The sequence below is a fragment of the Humulus lupulus genome, chromosome 2 (genome assembly GCF_963169125.1).
Source record: "Humulus lupulus chromosome 2, drHumLupu1.1, whole genome shotgun sequence".
NCBI classification, from domain to species: Eukaryota; Viridiplantae; Streptophyta; class Magnoliopsida; order Rosales; family Cannabaceae; genus Humulus; species Humulus lupulus.
Genome location: NC_084794.1, coordinates 190,282,960 through 190,302,556, shown reverse-complemented (window position 1 = coordinate 190,302,556; position 19,597 = coordinate 190,282,960). Strand labels below are relative to the sequence as shown.

At 34.2% G+C, this 19,597-nt stretch overlaps 1 non-coding gene across 1 annotated transcript; it reads left to right on the top strand.

Annotated features, from left to right (window-relative positions):
* Nucleotides 1-16,470: 16,470 nt before the first annotated feature.
* Nucleotides 16,471-16,577, top strand: LOC133820482 (small nucleolar RNA R71). The gene has a single exon (XR_009886890.1). It is a non-coding gene; the product is annotated as a small nucleolar RNA R71 (small nucleolar RNA).
* Nucleotides 16,578-19,597: the final 3,020 nt, after the last annotated feature.

Here is a 19,597-nt window from a genome sequence, read left to right as displayed (position 1 = left end):
ACTGCTCCCCATGCTGTCTCGGATCGTGCTGCACAGACATATCACATATATATAACATTTATCGCATTTATTACACTTATGCCCCTAATATCCAGACAGGGCCCACATGCTCATTTAACTCAATTAAACATGCATCATTATCATATATTCGCATAAATCCACATATTAGCATATTAAATCACTTATTGCCCTCCAGGCACACTAATCAAGGCCCCTAAGCCCGATTAGCAAATTCGGGTCGTTACAAACCCTATGCTTCTACATGTTAAATTGTGTTATAATTTGTGGGGTGAAGCTTTGCTTGCTGCGTGTCATATATTGAATCGAATTCCTATGAAAATGAATAATGTATCTCCATATGAGTTATGGAGAGGAAAGAAGCCTAACCTAGGCTATCTTAAAGTGTGGGAGTGTCTTGCTTATTGCAAGAGCACGGAGCCTAAAAGGACCAAGTTAGGTCCAAGGGCCATAAAGTGTGCATTTGTTGGCTATGCCTCAAATAGCAAGGCCTATAGGCTATTAGACTTGTGGTCTAATATGATGATTGAATCTAGAGAAGTGGATTTCTTTGAGAATATGTTATAGTATGATGGAAATTCTCAAGAACCAACAGGTGTTGGAGAATCTCTTAAAGAGAAAGATCCAAAGGTTTATGAGCGACCTATATTGCCTCGGAGAAGCCAAAGGCTTAAAGAGTTGGGGTCAATTGAGAAATTCTCTCAAGTAGAGATACTCTACGGTAGACTTGAAGAAGTTACATGGAAATTTCATATGATGCTTCAAGTTGAGGATGATCCCAAAACCTACCAAGAAGCAATATCTTCGAGAGACTATGTTTTTTGGATGGAGGCAATAAATGATGAGATGGATTCAATTATGTCAAAACAAACATTGGAATTGGTAGACCTTCCACTAGGTTCAAAACTAATTGGGTGCAAGTAGATATTTCGGAGGAAATACACACCGATGGCACATTAAAACCTTTAAAGCTAGATGAGTAGCTAAATGGTTTAAACAAAAGGAATGAATCGATTATTTTGACACGTATGCATCGGTTGCTAGGACAACCAAAAGAAGAGTTTTATTTGCCTTATCATCAATATATAACTTTTATGTTCATCAAATAGATGTCCAAATAACATTCTGAAATAGAGATCTCGATTAGGATATTTATATGGAACAACCGGAGGGTTTGTTCTAAGGAGAAATGAACATAAAGTGTGTAGGCTTGTTAAATCATTATATGGTTTAAAATAAGCATCGAAACAATGGCATGAGAAGTTTGATAAAGTTATTGTTTCGGATGGGTGTAGACACAATAATGGACAAGTGCTTATACTCTAAGATTTGTGATGGCTATGTCCTCTTAATGTGTCTATATATTGATGATTGATGATTTTGAGTAATGAGATGAGAGGCATAACGGAAACGATGAGGTTTCTATCTCACTTCAAAAGGGATGGGACTAAAACTCCTAGAATAATATATTCACCAATGATGGCAACCCAACTCCAAACTGTTGGGAAAAACGTATTCAGGATCTTATTTATTTTCATATAAATCATATATACAACATATTAATATAAATAACCTAGAACATGTTTCTAAAATTAAATTCATACATAAATAATAATAAGAACACTTACATTATTGTGCAACGGAATGATTGAATCATTCCTTCAGTTTCTCTAACCCTTGTATCCTTTCTGTTGTAGAGTATCACCAAGAAACTGAACCGTTCTTCATTTTTCTTCACAACCTTCCAAAGTATCCTTAGAATCACCTAGACTAGAGTGGGCAATTCTCAACACATGAGATAGATACAGAGAGAAGAAGAATAGAAGAGAAAAATTGAGGCTTAGAAAAAGACTATGCTGTAGAGAGTATCTAAAACCTAAAGCATCAAGAAAAAAACTTTTGATTTTCTGTCAGATAGTCTTTCTATAATCTCCAACATCTGATTTCAACTCTCACTTAGCATTCCTTTTATAGACTCAATTAGGTCATTTATTTTAATTAAAAAATCAATAAAATAATAGCCAATTATCAGCCTAATGGTCGAAATTATCACGGGCTTTAGGCCCGTGAAATTTCCCATTTAATTATAAGCCCACTGGACTTAAAATCAAGGCACTCATTATTTTCTGTTGATTAATTAATTAAATAATTATTTAAATCCTTCATTAAATTAATTATTTATAATATAAACCTTGATTTAAACTTATTTATTAATTTAGATACCAATTTATCTTAATTAATAAATCAGCCATAATTTCTCTTTTCTTCTCTAAATTACATAACTATATGAAACTATGCAAAATTGACCTGGTCAACTTTGATAATTCTAATTCATAATTAAATCAATCAATTGAGACTGTCTAGATGATTTTATCCAAGGTACAGTGGGGACCATAGGCCTATGAAATCAAACTCCAATAAGTTCTCATAAATTTAACAAATAAATTTACTAACTTATTAATTCCTCGTGACTTCACTAAAGACTCGGAATTGCACTCTTGAATTCATAGAATGCTCTATAACAAATATAGATACGTTATTAATTATTCATTGTTACAACCATAATTGACACTCAATCCTCTATAGACGGTCTACAATGAGATGGGACTAAAATACCGTTTTACCCCTCATTGTATTTTATCCTTAAAACACTTAGTTCCTTGTAAATGATATTTTAGTAAATTAATATTAATTACTGAATTGGGATCTCTATCATTTAGCACCTTGAACCAAACTACAAGGAAACCATCGTTTCACTTCTTCATCAGAAGCTATAGATGTTCATATCTATGATTAACACTCCCACTCAATTATACTACTGAGTTCCCAAGATGAAATTATGGGCTAGTCCGTAGGGTAAGCTGGTAACGAATAAGTCAAAGAACCCAAATAATACAATCAGTTAGAACACTAACCACTCAGAATTGAGATTGAATTAACCTATGGTCAACTATATGATATGACTAGAATAGATAATAACAGTATGTTTACTTATCCTATCTACTGTCAATATCAGTTCAGTCCGATGTAACAAATACATCCGATCTTATCTACTTTGCTAGTGTTCTGGAAAGAACATAACACTGCTATGTGTAAGTAGATCATATCGTAGATTGGCAAGTCAGTGTAAATCCTGTGCCCTACCTAATCTTAGGACTAACTTATTTTGAACATATATTCATATTTATATTTCACTGTGATTATGTCACTATAGATATGAATAGCTATATGCTCGGGATTTAATAGAAGTTTATATTAAACAAATAATCATGAAAAAAAAACATGTGAGCAAAGTAATTGACCAATTCAAAAATTGATTTCTATTCTTTTATTGATAATAAAATGAGATTGCAAAGAATTTGAATTTTAATTAGGGCATAAAACCCCAACACAAACTTATGAACATCAAGGGCAAGAGTTCAATGGGTAAGAGCATGTTATTGGGTGAATAGTTTCAACACTAACAAAGTCATGAGTTCCATCCAAGGATGGCTAGTTTTAGTTTCTACCGAGTGAAGGTTAAGCCTAGGACTTTTAATGAAGTTCAGTTGTGTGCAACAAGCATATCTAAATGTAGCAAAGAAGTTGTAAGAAATTTGCCTATGTGAACTTAGAGGTGGTTCCGCCTCTCATGGGAGTTGGAGTTTCTCCTCGGAAAATTCATGAAATGGATGAGCACATGACCATATGAGTGCTAAGCAAGAAAAGTGGTAAAATGAATGGTCAAGTTGAGGTGTGTGAGGTATTACTTGTCCTATCATTATGGAGTACTTGGTTCAATCTTCAGGACACCAATGACTTTGATAAGGCTTTGTAATACTTTCAATAAGGAAAAATTCAAATCTAAAGATACTTTATTTTATACACCAAAACTGTTAAGCTAAGAAGAGATGATTATATTTAACCAAGTGGGGGAATGTTGAGATTGGTTAAATATAATGGTTAAGATGTTTACACGTTGAGGTGCAAAACAGTTAACGGTTTTCACTTAAAGAGAAGTGAAAACATGAGATTGTGTAGAATGCATCTAAAGTGATACAATGAAGTATCCAAAAATTCTCAAAAAGTTTGGTAGCATTTGGAGCAATTTTAGAACCATTGGAGGGGTCTAAAGTCAGAAGGGGTGGCGATGCGCCGCTCCCTAAGTGGCGTAGCATTGCTAAAATGTGAAGGGCTTCAAAAGCCCTGGTAGATGATGCATTGTCTGCTTGTAGGCGACAAATCGCCTGAGCAGTCTTTTAGGGTCGTACAGTTTATGTAAAATGCTCCGAATTATGTGTTTTAAATGCTCTAATCCTATTGGTTAGACTAATGATGATGCCTACACTATATATATAGATGAGTTATTAGAGTTGAAAATCCTTGGTCACACTTTCCAACTCTCTCTAACCTCTTTCTCTCTCTAGCTTTCTAAAGACCAAAGTTTTCTCTAAGAAACTCATCAAGCTTTGCTTGACTTGCATAAGTTTTAAAGGCTTGTTAAATACAAAATCTCATTCTACTAAGTTGAAGCTTCAAGCAATAAGAGAAGGCTTGGAATAGAGATTTTGGACAACAATATTCTTATTATGTATAAGCCTTATAAGTTCCCCAAGTTTGAAGATTCAAGTTGCTCAATACAAAGGCTGTATCTCTCTAACCCTATTCTTGTATTTTGTCATTCTATCATGTTTTCATTGTTAGTATTGATGATTAAATGTATCTATGTTCATATTATCATCATTTAATCATTTAGTTTATTATATTCAAGATTAACATTCATATCATGAACAAATTTATTTGATTATCAAGAATTGCATTGATACTTTGAATTTGGATCTTGATTAACATCTAGGGTTTGGAGTATTGTATCATTTCTATTATTAATTGTTGATTTGCAAAGTGTAAAGCCATATATTCTTAACACATCTTACGTGCATGGCCTTTGCATGACCCATGTATATTGGCCACAAGGCCTTCGACCTCACTCTTCCATTGCCCACATGAGCCCTTGGCTCTTAGTTACCACCACCACCATCATCATCTTTTCATAACCATCATCACCACCACGACATCACCATCATCATCCTTTTTTACCACAGGCACCACTAGGGGTGTGTAAAAATCATCCAATCCAATTAGAACTTACCGATCCAATTACAGCCGACCGCCAAAAATTGGATATCTAATTATGATTGGATCAGATCGGATTTTGAAGTTCCAAATTGGATCGGATCGGTTGTTGGACGATATATGAAAATATCCAATAAAACCGAACTGATCTAATTGTATATATATTTATTTAGGATTATGCTTATAATTTATGTTGTATTTGTGTGGTGTTGTATCATTTTGAACAAATTGCTCTTTTTATTTATAATATTATGAATTATTTGAACAAATTAAGCTAAATAAATGCTCAAAAATATTGAATGGATCCAATCCGATTGAATAATAAGGGGGCACATCCAATGGATAAAACCAATCCAATCTAATGGATAAATGGATCAGATCAGATCGGTTGAGACAAGTTAATTTGATTGGATCAGTTGTAAAAATCCAACGTCCAATGGATTATTGGATCAGATTGGATAGGTCTAAAAATATTGGATGTGATCCAATGAACTCTCATAGCCACCACCCCATGGTGGTTTTGGCAACCACCAATGACCATGCTCCAAAGCCCCAAAGGGCTGGTGCTCCCTCTTAGGCTGTCCTCTAGCACCATCTCACCACTGGCAACCCACCATTAAAGTCAGTGGTGGTGCTTTATAAAATGGTAACAACACTTCCACAAATGGCAACCACCCCTAGATCTCTAGATCAACATCAAGATCCATCAAAATTTAGAAACTAATTAAAACAACTAAGTTCAACACACCAAAATTCAAAATCAAAGAATCCATAACTTATAAACTATCATCAAAGTTGAAGAGAAGAGCCAAGAACCACATCTCACCTTCAATGGTTGAATACCCAAGTGTTTATCTTCCTCTTTTGGCTTCTAATCTCTACAATCATCACAATTAAATCTAAGAACCCATTCATGACCAAAAATTAACAAAGAAGATAAGCAACACTTACCCTTGGAGAATTTTATGTCTAGGCCGAAACTACAACCATCAACTCCCTCCTTTTTGGTTTCTATATCTACAAACACATAGAAGAATCCTCAAGATGCCACTCATGATCATCTAACAATAGAGAGAGAGAAAAAAAACTTTCTCTTAATGGTGATCCAAGCCTACCTGAAACCTTAGAGAACCAATTTTATTTCTCTTCTCTCAAGTTCTTTGGTCTTCTTTCCTTCTCTCATTTTCCTTTCTAATTTTTTACATAGCTGCGCATATAATGGATATGGTAACTGCCCATAACATCCTATATCACTTGGTAACCACCCACTTAATATAAAATAAAGAAAATGAAAGAATTCCCTCCAAAACTAGAGTCGGCTGAACTTATGGTACCATTTCATGGCAATTTATGTGCTTAATCCCCCAATAATAATTTAACACAACCTTAGGCCTCCATGATCATCATGCAACTACTCATTATTTCATATAATGGGTTAATATGACCTTTAAATAATCATAAGCTTAAAACTATAGCTTAAAATGCAATAATACTTCAATATTTTGGCGCACCTATATACCATAGCCCATATTTTAGATGCTTAATGTGTATTTCCACAACATAGAATCAGAGTCCAAGTATTTATATGATTTTAAATGTGTATTTCTGACACATAAAATTATAGTCCAAAGTATATTATAAGATCATCAACACATAAAATCATAGTCCAAAACATTTATATGATTTTAAATGTGTTTCTCTAACACATAAAATCATAGTCCAAATCCCTCATAAAATATTTCTAAGGTAGCCACTAATTTTCTATAATTATTCTAAGGCCCTTTGTGAGTTCACACTATGATCGTGAAAATATATATATATATGCAAGTTCACGCAATCGATTCAAGTAATATAGATCAGAATAGAGAAGAAAAATCAAAAGAATATCATAATTCCATTAGATAGAAATCCAAGTGACTACATTAAACCCTAGACAAAAATTATTTAGTTCATATCAGATGTGACAAAATCAACCAAATAATTATTCATAAACATAAAATTCATAAACTTGAAGAAGAAATAAAAATATGAAACTGCAGAATATTTAACCTAAGAACTACAATTAGTCTCTAAAAACGTAATTAAAAACTGACCTAATGACCTAATTAAACCTTAAACACGAATTTATAATAAAAAAATACAAGTTTATGAATTTTTCCTTGTGCGGGCCGCGACTTGGCATTTTCTGGGTCGCGGCTCGTGTCTATTTCTGGCCCTTTTCTTCTTGTATATTGGCTTCAGGTGCCGCGACTCAGCTTAAGCAAGTCGCGGCCCGTGTCTAATCTTCTCCTGAGCTTAGCCTCTGGTTCCTCTTGAGTTGCAACTTGTAAGCCCAAGTCGCGACACTAATTCTTTCCAGTAACATATACGTCTCTGACTTCCCCTCAAGTCGCGACTTTAATTAAAATTTTCTCAGATTTGATCCTTCAGCTCATCTCTTCATCAAAACTCGTCCTTGAAGCATCCTTGATATCATTTTTAGTCCAATAACTGCCAAAAGCCTTGTTTTCCCACCATTTAGCTTCTTTTTGTATTTTTTCTCATGATTCATCACACCAACCTACAACAAAGACAAACACAAGCGTAATCTTGTACAAAACACTCAAGATTACCACAAAAAGACTTTCTAAAATGACCCTAAAATGAAGTTATCAAACTCCCCCAAACTTACTCTTTGTTCGCCCCCGAACAAAGGACTCAAAACAAACCTAGACTCTAACAACATAAACTTATACCAACAAAAACAACTATGCCTCAAAATCATGAATGTTAATCATATAATTTTTCAGAAAACTACTCAACAGTTATTCAATCTAGAATTTTGATCAAAACACTCCATCAACACACCTTAGTCTACTAACATTTTGGATTATTAACTCATGATTATTAAATAAATAAATTTGAGATCAATTATGCTCACCAAATTTCTTGCCAATCGATCCATTCAAACCAAATAATTCCATAAGCTCAGTTACTTGCTCTTCTCCACTAATATGAATCATGCTATGAATCAGAATCAATAAGACTTTTATAGGCTTGTAACGATGGCTTAGGTAAATGTAGATGAAAGATGAATTTTTAAACTCACTTTACTATAAGCACATGACCAAAACTCACCAACCTGACTTCCATAAGAATATAATCTAATAATCCCCTTTCTTATTTATTATATATATATTTTTGGGAATTTACTCATTTGGTATCCTATATTTTTGCAAAGTATCATTTTGGTACCCTATGTTTTCATTAATACTCATATAGTACCCTATATTTTAAAATTATACATATTTGATACCCTAGACTCAGATTTGATAAATAAAATTTTGTCAATATGATCAAACTGTCATCAGTTATATGTAATTAAGTAATTAAATTTAAATTTAGAACTTACATAATTGACAACAGTTTGATTAAATTGGTAAAATTTTATTAATTAAATTTGAGTTTAGGGTACCAAATATGTACGATTTTAAAATACAGGTTACCATATGAGCATTATTGAAAACAGAGGGTACCAAAATGATCATTTTCAAAAACACAGGGTACCAAATGGTTACCTACCCTATATTTTAAATAATAACTACACTCCCCCAAAATTGATTTTTCTAATGTACTCATATTGGGAGTGTATTGAAGTATCTTTCATCATTTTTTTTCTTTTTTTTTTCAACATATATTCTCTCTAGATTTTTTTTTTTTTTTCACTTTCTAAACCTACTCAAATCACCATTAAACCCCATTACACATCACTCCCCATCACCATTTCTCAATCATATGCTCATAGTATATTAGGGACGGATATAACCAATGGCAAGTATTAGGCTTAAGTGATAGTTTTAGAACAAAAATGATACAAAATTAGGCTAAAAAAGGGTAACCAAAGGATTAAGTAATTTAAGGTTGGCAAGAAAAGCTCAAACGATCCAAATGATGGCCTAAATCATATTCCTAAGCATACATGATATATTATTTCGCCTCAAATAACACGTAAACAAGTTCTAGAATTGTTGAATATATTTTCACTTCTCATTAATCATTCCACTAACCAATTTCAGCAAGCATAATCAATATCAAAAACATAAATTTAACATCATGACAAAATATTCAACAAATGTTATCTAAACTAAAATGTACTAACAAAGTGTTTAATCAAGCACATAGATTTTTTCAGATTTTATTTTCTTTGAATTATACTTATAACATTCATTTTATTCTCATCGACAATTGTTGTCAATTTTCCTTCATGTTGATACAAAACTAAACACACTCTAAACACTAACATAATAAAACACACAAAACAATATTAACAGAAAAATAAACTCCCTCCCCCAAACTTAAACTAAACATTGTCCCCAATGTTTAAAAATAAGTAATGGAAAGGAAACTTACCTTGTGTGATTCATCTTAGAATGGTGGTGGGTCTGGAAATGGATGCTAAGGCGGTGGATAAGGGAAGTACTGCCGGTCCGCCTCTTGGTTCGACCATCTGTAAACCAGCTCATTCTGCATATCAACTTGAGCTCTATGGAAATCATGAAGCTCGCCCAAATAATTATGTGTGTGCTGGTTTTTCCGAATGATGTAATCTAGTCTAGCCAAATGCGGATCCGGTGGAGCCTCAATCTCCAAATATTGAGGATATCCTTATGTTCTTTCCTCCTCATCTGTCCTTACTCCCTCTGTTGGATCATTGGTTGGTATAGGCTCCTCAGATGCTTCTCCTTCCCTACCAACTCTTACATTTCTGGATACTGGTACATGTGGCTCTAAAGTTGGGGCATTAAATTTACTTACTGTAGCCCAAGAAATAACCCCCATAGCCCTCCTAAAAATATCACTAGGATATTTCGACACCTCACAAATGTCACATAGATCAGTAATCATGGAGCCATGTCCCAACCCAGCGGTAGTAGTCATACGACCTAAGTCCCTAATGCTCTGGCAAATAACTCGCCTAATGTCAATGGAAAGCCCAATCATAATGGCATATACCAAGAGACACCTATCAGTACCCACTTCAGACAAATAGGTGTTTGGCATAAGCCTTGCACTCACAAAAATAGTCCAAGCTTTAGCTACGACATTCATTTGGTATCTTTTTAAATGTTTGGGCACCCCATTCTGTATAACAAATGAAGCACCAGGAATTCCTAAGGTCTCAGCCACCTCAGTCCAATTTACCTCACTATTATATGCTAATTGATAATACTCATCCTCTTCCTGAGTTAATGTAGGTAAATTAAATAAAGCATCAATATTCTCAATAGTACATTTAGTTGAAATACCCCTAACAAACACCTTTCTATTTACAGCCCCAGGAAAATTAGCATAAAATTCATAAACCAAGGAGCAATTGGCTTTTGGCATTTTCTCGTCCACAAATAATTGCCAACCTTGGCGCAAAACTTTATTCCTAATAATATGATAGGTGTCATTAGGGTATAATTCTTCTTTAATGTCCATACCCCGCTCTTGAATAGCTCACCTTTGGGATAACCTTTGATCTAGATCATGGGCATCCTTATTCATAAAACGTGCGGGATCATATTCTAAAATAGGCTGAGGTGCTGGCGGATGTGGCTGGGGTTGGGATGGCTGGGAACGGGATGAAGAAGGGCGATTAGTGTTCTTTGAAGATGCTGCCCTAGTGGGTTGTTTCCTAGGCCCCATACCTTCACAATTTTTCAAAAAAAAAAAAAAAATAGCCAAAAAAATTCGACAACACTTCCCCTAAAATTCTAAACTTTCCTTACTAAAATCTCCCAATGAACCATAAAAAGTCCAAAATCTCTAAGGCAATCTCTTAATATTAATGCAACTCAATTGAAAGCTATAACAAGAAAAACTTACAATCCTTGCAAGTTGAAAAATCTGCCCCTTTTATCCTCCTTCAATCCCTTACTAAACACCAATAGCACACAAATTATGGTTAGCAAACAAAATAATAATGGAAGAAAGTAATAAGAAATATGAAGTAGAGATGAGAAAAATAGATGAAGAAATTACAAATAGAGGGAAGAGAGGGAAAAATGTAGAGGTTTTCTTTAAGAAATGTGATTTGGAAGAGAGAATTTGAGAAAATGAGCAAAAGGTTCATCAAACACGAGTTTAAGCCCTCTTTAACCTTTCTGACACAGGAGCCCCGCGACCCAGCTTGGGCAAGTCACGGCCCACCCCTAAATTCTTCAACAATTGCACATCCAAGCGCCGCGACTCAGCTTCTCAAGTCGCGGCCCGCCCCTAAATTCTAGAAAAAAATTGCTCTCTCTTTCAACCTAGGGTCACGACTCAGTGTGAGAAAGTCGCGACCCACCTCCTTTTAAAATTTTGAATGCTCTCTGACTTGTGTAATGTCGCGACTTGCTCATTCAAGTCGCGACTTGGCCCAATGACTAATTGAAAAACTTATTTTTTCATGATTTTTACAACCATTATACTAAAATAAAAATAAAATAAAAAATAACTAAACTTTACAAAATCCAAAATTAAATTAAATAAAATTGTCCACTAATTAATACTCAAAACAAAAAAATTAAATAAAAAAATAGGAATGCCTCCTATAGCACTGTCGTTAATGTCATTTAGCCGGACGTTGAACACCTCATTTAGAGGGGTTCCAAAACCATTATTGATTTATACTTTTCCACTGGTCCTTCCAAATAATGCTTTAACCTCTGACCATTTACTTTAAAATGTCATGTTTTCTCGCTATGAATTTGAACTGCTACATAAGGTAATGATACGACAACTGTAAACGGTCCCGACCATGTAGATTTTAGTTTTCCGGGGAACAGTTTCAATCTAGAATTGAATAACATAACTTTATCTCCTAGTTGGAAATCCTTTCTAATTATTCTTTTATCATGAAAGGCCTTAGACTTTTCTTTATAAATCTTTGAATTTTCATAAGCTTCATTTCTAAATTCATCATGCTCATTTAATTCAAGAAGCCTATTCTGCCCAGCTATAAATAAATCAACATTCAACTTTTTCACTGCCCAATAAACTCGATGCTCAAGTTCAACTGGTAAATGACATGCCTTCCCAAACACCAACTGATATGGAGATATACCAATTGGATTTTTAAAAGCTGTTCAATACGCCCATAGTGAATCATCAAGCTTTTTCGACCAACCTTTCCTTATAGTGTTGACAGTTTTCTCTAAAATACTTTTAATTTTTCGGTTTGATACCTCAGCTTGACCATTAGCTAATGGATGATAGAATAGAGATTTTCTGTGATGAACTCCATATCGGGCACATAGAGATGTGAATGACTTATTACAAAAATGACTACCTCTGTCACTAATAATATCTCTTGAAGTACCAAATCGACTAAAAATATTCTTACGAAGAAATTTAAGTACCTCCTTACCATCACAAGTAGGAGTTGCTGTAGCTTCTACCCATTTAGAAACATAATCGACTACCAACAAAATGTACTTATTATTATAAGGTGATGGGAAAGGTCCCATAAAATCTATGCCCCACACATCAAACAACTCAACCTCCAAAATTCCAGTCATGGGCATTTGATCTCTTTTGGATATATTACCGGTCCTTTGGCAACGATCACAACTCTTAACAAAGGCATTAGCATCTTTGAATAATGTAGGCCAATAAAACCCACATTGTAAAAATTTTGTTGTTGTCCTTGTTCCTCCAAAGTGACCACCACAATGTAAAGTATGGAAATGAGTAAGTATAGAAATTATTTCTTCTTCTGGACACATCTTCTAATCACTTGGTCAACACAATGACGAAAAATAATGGGCTCATCCCAATAATAGTGCTTAACTTCTGAATAGAAATTTTTTAGTTGTTGCCTTGACATGTCAGGAGGCACAACTTTAGCTACCAAATAGTTAACATAATTTGCAAACCATGGTATCTTCTCTTCACATTCAACTGAAAATAATTGTTCATCCAGAAAATTTTCATCAATTGACTCGTCTTTCGCACTATGCTCTTCTTCTTTTTCCAATCTAGATAAGTGATCAGCAACTAGATTTTCTGCCCCTTTCTTATCACGAATCTCCATATCAAACTCTTGCAATAGTAAAACCCATCGAATCAGGCGAGCTTTAGCATCCTTTTTAGTCATAAGATACTTAATAGCTGAATGATCTATGTAAACAATCACCTTATTACCAACTAAATATGGCGTAAACTTGTCAAATGCAAAGACTATAGCAAGTAATTCCTTCTTAGTAGTTGCATAATTTAATTGAGCATCATTCAAGGTTCAACTAGCATAATAAATTATTCGAAATACCTTGTCAACTCTCTGTCCAAGAACTGCTCCTATTGCATAATCACTAGCATCACACATTAATTCAAAAGGAATTTCCCAATTTGGTGATACAACAATTGGAGCAGAGACTAGTTTTTCCTTCAATGTATTAAATGCCTTTAAACACTCAGAATCAAAATTGAATACAACACCATTCATAAGTAAGGTAGATAAGGGCTTTGAAATTTTTGAAAAATCTTTTATAAACCTCCTATAAAATCCAGCATGGCCCAAAAAGCTTTGAATCCCTTTAACAGATACTGGAGGAGGTAAATTTTCTATTGTTGATATTTTAGCCCTATCTACTTCAATTCCATGGGGTGAAATTTTGTGGCCCAAGACTATTCCTTCTGTCACCATGAAGTGACATTTATCCGAGTTTAAAATTAAATTTTACTCCTCACATCTTTTTAGAACCCTTTCCAAATTAAGAAAACACCCATCAAAAGAAGGTCAAAAAACTGAAAAAGTCATCCATAAAGATTTCAATACCTTTTTCCACCATATCTGAAAAAATTGACATCATATATCTTTGAAAGGTGGCGGGAGCATTACATAACCCAAACGACATCCTCCTAAAGGCAAATGTTCCATAAGGGCATGTGAAAGTAGTCTTTTCTTGATCCTTCTGTGCTATAGGAATTTGATGATATTCGGAATATCCATCCAAAAAATAGTAATAAGGATGGCCATCCAATCTATCTAACATTTGATCAACGAAGGGTAAAGGAAAATGGTCCTTCCTGGTGGCTTTATTTAATTTACGGCAATCAATAAAAATTCTCCACCCCGTTGCTATACGAGTTGGAATAAGTTCATTATTATTATTTGTAACTACCATCATACCACCTTTCTTTGGAACTACCTAAACAGGACTAAGCCAAGCACTTTCAGATATTGGGTAAATTACTCTAGCGTCTATCCATTTAAGAATTTCTTTCCTTACCACTTCTTTTGCTGAAGGATTTATCCCTCCTTTGAGCATCAATACTAGGCTTACTATCCTCCTCCATTAATATACGATGCATTACTATCGATGGACTAATACCTTTAATATCCTCTAAAGTCCATCCAATTGCTAATTTGTGAGCCCTTAATACCCTCAGAAGTTTCTCTTCTTCAATCTCAGATAAAGAAGATGAAATAATAACTGGGAAAGTATCATTCTCACCTAAATAAGCATACTTAAGATGATCAGGTAAGGTTTTTAAATCAAGAACTGGTGGCTTCTCAATGGATGGAAGAGGTCTCTCAGGCACTTGACCTAATTCCTCATTTTTTTTTATATATTTACCTCGATGAATTCAATCACTTAACATACTTACCGGCTTCCGTACCAGCACACTCTTCAGGACTTTCTATCAGACTCAACTCTAGTGGATCTTTAATAGACTCAACCCCTTTAATTGGTTCCTCCTATACATTAACACAAAAACAACTGTCACTAGCTGAAGGATATTTTAAAACTTTAAAAACATTAAAAACAACTTCATCACCTTGTACTTTAAGCCTTAATTATACTTTCTGAACATCTATTAATGCTTGCCCAGTGGCTAAAAATGGTCGTCCTAATATAATAGGTACATCCTCATCTTCCTCCATATCTAATACAATAAAGTCCGCTGGAAAAATGAACTTATCTACCTTTACTAGAGCATCTTCTATAATACCTCTGGGATGAGTTAAAGAATGATCAACTAATTGAAGAGTAACAATAGTTGGTCCAGCTTCTCCCAAACCAAGTCTTTTAAATACAGGCAGTGGCATTAAATTTATGCTTGCACCTAAATCACATAAAGCTCTTTCACAATGAAAGTTTCCAATGGTGCAAGGTATAGTAAAGCTGTCTTAATCTCTTAATTTTTGAGGAAGCTTCTTTTGAATAATTGCACTACACTCTTCAATTAATGCAACAGTTTCATAATACTCCATTTTTCTCTTATTAGACATTATTTCCTTCATAAACTTCACATAACTAGGCATTTGTTCCAAAGCCTCTGCAAAAGGGATGTTAATGTGAAGTTTCTTAAATACCTCAAGAAATTTGGAAAATTGTTTGTCAAGATTAGCCTTTCGAAACCGTTGAGGATATAGAATTTTTGGTGTGGGCTCAGAATATTTTGGTTTTTCTGGTTTTGCAAGGTCTTCAGTACCCTCCTCTCCAATCAAACTAGTAATTTGTTGTTTTTCTTCTTTCTTCCCTTTCTCTTCCACTATAGGTCCTTCATACTTAGTCCTACTCCTCAAAGTGACCGCTTGACATTGCTTTTTAGGATTTACCTCTATAGAACTAGGCAAATTTCCTTGTTGTCTACTAGAAAACAATTGAGCCAATTGACCTATTTGTGTCTCCAATATTTTGACGGAAGACCTTGTCTTTGTCATGAATTGATTTGATTGGTCTGGCTGAATTGTTGGTGGATGCATTTGAGGAGGTGGTGGATGAGATGGACGTGGGTTTGGATCATAATATGGTCTAGCATGTAGTCCATAAGTTGGTTGATGAGATGGTTGTTGTGGTGGGTACTGTGGATATTGTGGTTGTAACCCTTGATTATTTTTCCAAGACAGATTATGATGATTTTTCCAGGCAGGTGTATAGGAATTTGAATAAGTGTTGGGTGTAGGTCTTGAAAAATGACCTATAACCTGTGCCTATTCCAAGGGCATATTATTTACATTAGTTTAGAAACTAGCTGTGCTCGGGCATTGTTCATAAGAATGAGGTCCTCCACAAATCTCACAACTCATGACATTCTGTACTTGCATTGCTTGTTCAGCGAGATTAGTTTGTTGTAGTTGTTTGGTTAGAGATGCTACTTGAGCGGTTAAGAGCACAATTGGATCAATTTCTAAGACTCCCACTACTTTCTTATTCTCTCGCTCAGTAGGCTAGTTATAATTATTCATAGCCATCTCTTTTAACAACTCATATGCCTCATTAGTGCTTTTTTCTCATAAATGCTCCTCCAGAAGCTGCATCTGTAACTGTCATTGTATTTCCCCCCAAACCATTATAAAAAGTATGTACTAACAACCACTTCTCTATTCAATGATGTGGGCATTTTCTTTGTAATTCCTTAAATCGTTCCCATGCATCATACAAAGACTCCCCATCCAATTGATGGAAATTGTTAATCTCTCCTCTTATTCTGGCTAACTTAGCAGGAGGAAAATATCTGCCAAGAAACTTTTGAGCCAAATCTTCCCAAGTAAGTATAGAATTGGCTTGTAATGAATTAAACCAACTCTTAGCTCTATCCCTTAGTGAAAATGGAAAGAGTCTTAATCTTATAGCATCATTACTAACCCCATTCATCTTAAATGTAGCACATAACTCCAAAAATTTTGTGATATGTAGATTTGGATCCTTATTGGGTAACCCTCCAAATTGAACACAGTTTTGTACCATCTGAATAATTGAGGGCTTTATTTAAAAATTATTCGCCTCCACAGTAGGAGGTCGAATACTTGAATGTATCCCTGTAACAAAAGGGAGTACATAATTCCTTAGTGGTGGATCTGCCTTAGCTACATTACCCATATTTGCATTGTTGTTGACACCATTATTCACGTTTTCAGCCATGGTGAATTCCAACCTTTTCTTTATTTTTCGGTTCTGTCTGCACGTTTTTTCAATTTCCAGATCTATTGGTGTAGTCTCCTTTTGTCTATTTCCTCGCATATACCGAAAATTCCTGAAACACAATATAACCTTGATTCGAATAAATGTTAAACAGAAATAAAATAAAACAATACAACCAAATTAGAAAAAATAACAATTAACTGTGATATTGGAAATTTAAGTCCCCGACAACGGCGCCAAAAACTTGATCGTGAAAATATATATACGCAAGTGCATGCAATCGATTCAAGTAATATATGATAAGTAAATTATCGTTCCCTCGAAGACTATCTTCCAAGTACCACTAATTGTTCTTTAAATTTCTATCTGGCAACTAAGAATTTGAATTTTAAATATGAAAATACCTTAAACAAGAAAACATCTAAATAAAATATTTAAATCACTATGAAAAAGACCTAGGGTGTTAATTTCATCAAATTTTCATTCTACTAACTTTATTAATCAATTCTAGATTTCTTTCTTTCATTCTAATAGCAGGTTAACATAAATAAATTCCTATTCTTTTTCAAGATGTAAGATCTCAGCCTATATGGAGGTTTTATACATATCTGTGATAAACTTAAACATATAGAAGGCATTAAGAATAGAAACCTTAATTACTACACAAGTCATCCAGGTACTTTCGTCCAATATGCAACCTATGTCTATATAATGATAGCATATTCAATTCTCATCTTTCGAATTTTGAATCAAAATCATTAAATCAAGCAAATAGTGATCAAGTATTTACTAGCATTAAACACACATTATATAGATTAGAATAGAGAAGAAAAATCAAAAGAATATCATAATTCAATTAGATAAAAATCCAAGTGACTATATTAAACCCTAGATAAAAATTAGTTAGTTCATATCAGACATGACTAAATCAACCAAATAATTATTCATAAATATAAAATTCATAAACATGAAGAAGAAATAAAAATATGAAACTACAGAATATTTACCTAAGAACTACAATTAGTCTCTAAAAAACTTAATTAAAAACTGACCTAATGACCTAATTAAACCTTAAACACTAATTTATAGTAAAAAATACAAGTTTATGAATTTTTCCTTGTGCGGGCCACGACTTGGCATTTTCTGGGTCGCGGCCCGTGTCTATTTCTAGCCCTTTTCTTCTCGTATGTTGGCTTCAGGCGCTGTGACTCAGCTTAAGCAATTTGTGGCCCGTGTCTAATCTTCTCCTAAGCTTAGCCTCTGGTTCCTCTTGAGTCGTGACTTGTAAGCCCAAGTCGCGACACTAATTCTTTCCATAAACATATACGTCTCTAACTTCCCCTCAAGTTGCGACTCTAAAGTCCAAGTCGCGACTTTTATTAAATTTTTCTCAGATTTGATCCTTCAGCTCATCTCTTCATCAAAACCCACCCTTTTAGCATCCTTGATATCATTTTTAGTCCAATAACCGCCAAAAGCCTCATTTTTCCACCATTTATCTTCTTTTTGTATTTTTTCTCATGATTCATCACACCAACCTACAACAACGACAAACACAAGCATAATCTTGTACAAAACACACATAAACACTCACGATTACCACAAAAACACTTTCTAAAATGACCCTAAAATGAAATTATCACACTACTCAACTATGTAGTAAAATAAATATTTTCCACTTAATATTTATTTTATACTAAATATTCCAAACTCTAATCTAAATGACCCACTCACACTTCTTTATAATTAAAATAATATTTCCCAAATATTATTTTAAATTTCTTCACACTAAAGCACATGTTTAATTTATCTCCAAAAAATTAAATAAAAAAAATTAATCTGAGTTATTACACTCTATTCCCAAGCTCTTTATGGATGCTTGAGGCTTTCTCGAGTAAGAAAGGGAATTGGATTGAACACGCCTTGAAATTAAAAAGACAAGCACTTTCTTTATGAATTTCTTAGAGAAAACTTGTGATCTTTGAGAGTTAGACAGAGAAAGAAAGGTTAGAGAGAGAATTGAAAGTGTGATCAATCCCTCAAAAACCCTAAAAGACCCTTTTTATAGTGTAGGCACCATCATTAAGCCTAACCAATAGGATTATAACTTTCAAACACATCATTTGGAGCTTTAAAAACGACATTGTACGAATCAGACAAGTAATGCATCTCCTGCTGCATTTTGTCTAGGTTTGCAACGCCAGATGAGCAGCTCAAACTTCTCAAAAGTGACCTTAAACACCTCCAAATTCTCCTAAAATATTTGGGAAGTCTTTTAAAATACAATTTTAATATGCCTAAAAAAGTCAATTTTTACACCTACATTGTGTGAAACCGTTAGGGTTTCACACTGTTATCCCTCAAAATTCAATAGATGACGCGGCGAATGAGAAAATGGCACGTGGCATCAGAAAGTATTGAAAAATTATCGATGAACAAAAATGGATAGGTCAAAGACCTATAGGGAAGTCGACCAAGCCTAAACCTCCTAGGGGTGGTCGGCCTATCCTATTCTTCATAGGGTGTTCGGCATCAACTCCCAAATACACTTTGCTGGATAAAGTTCACGCTCCTTCAAGTTGAAATCA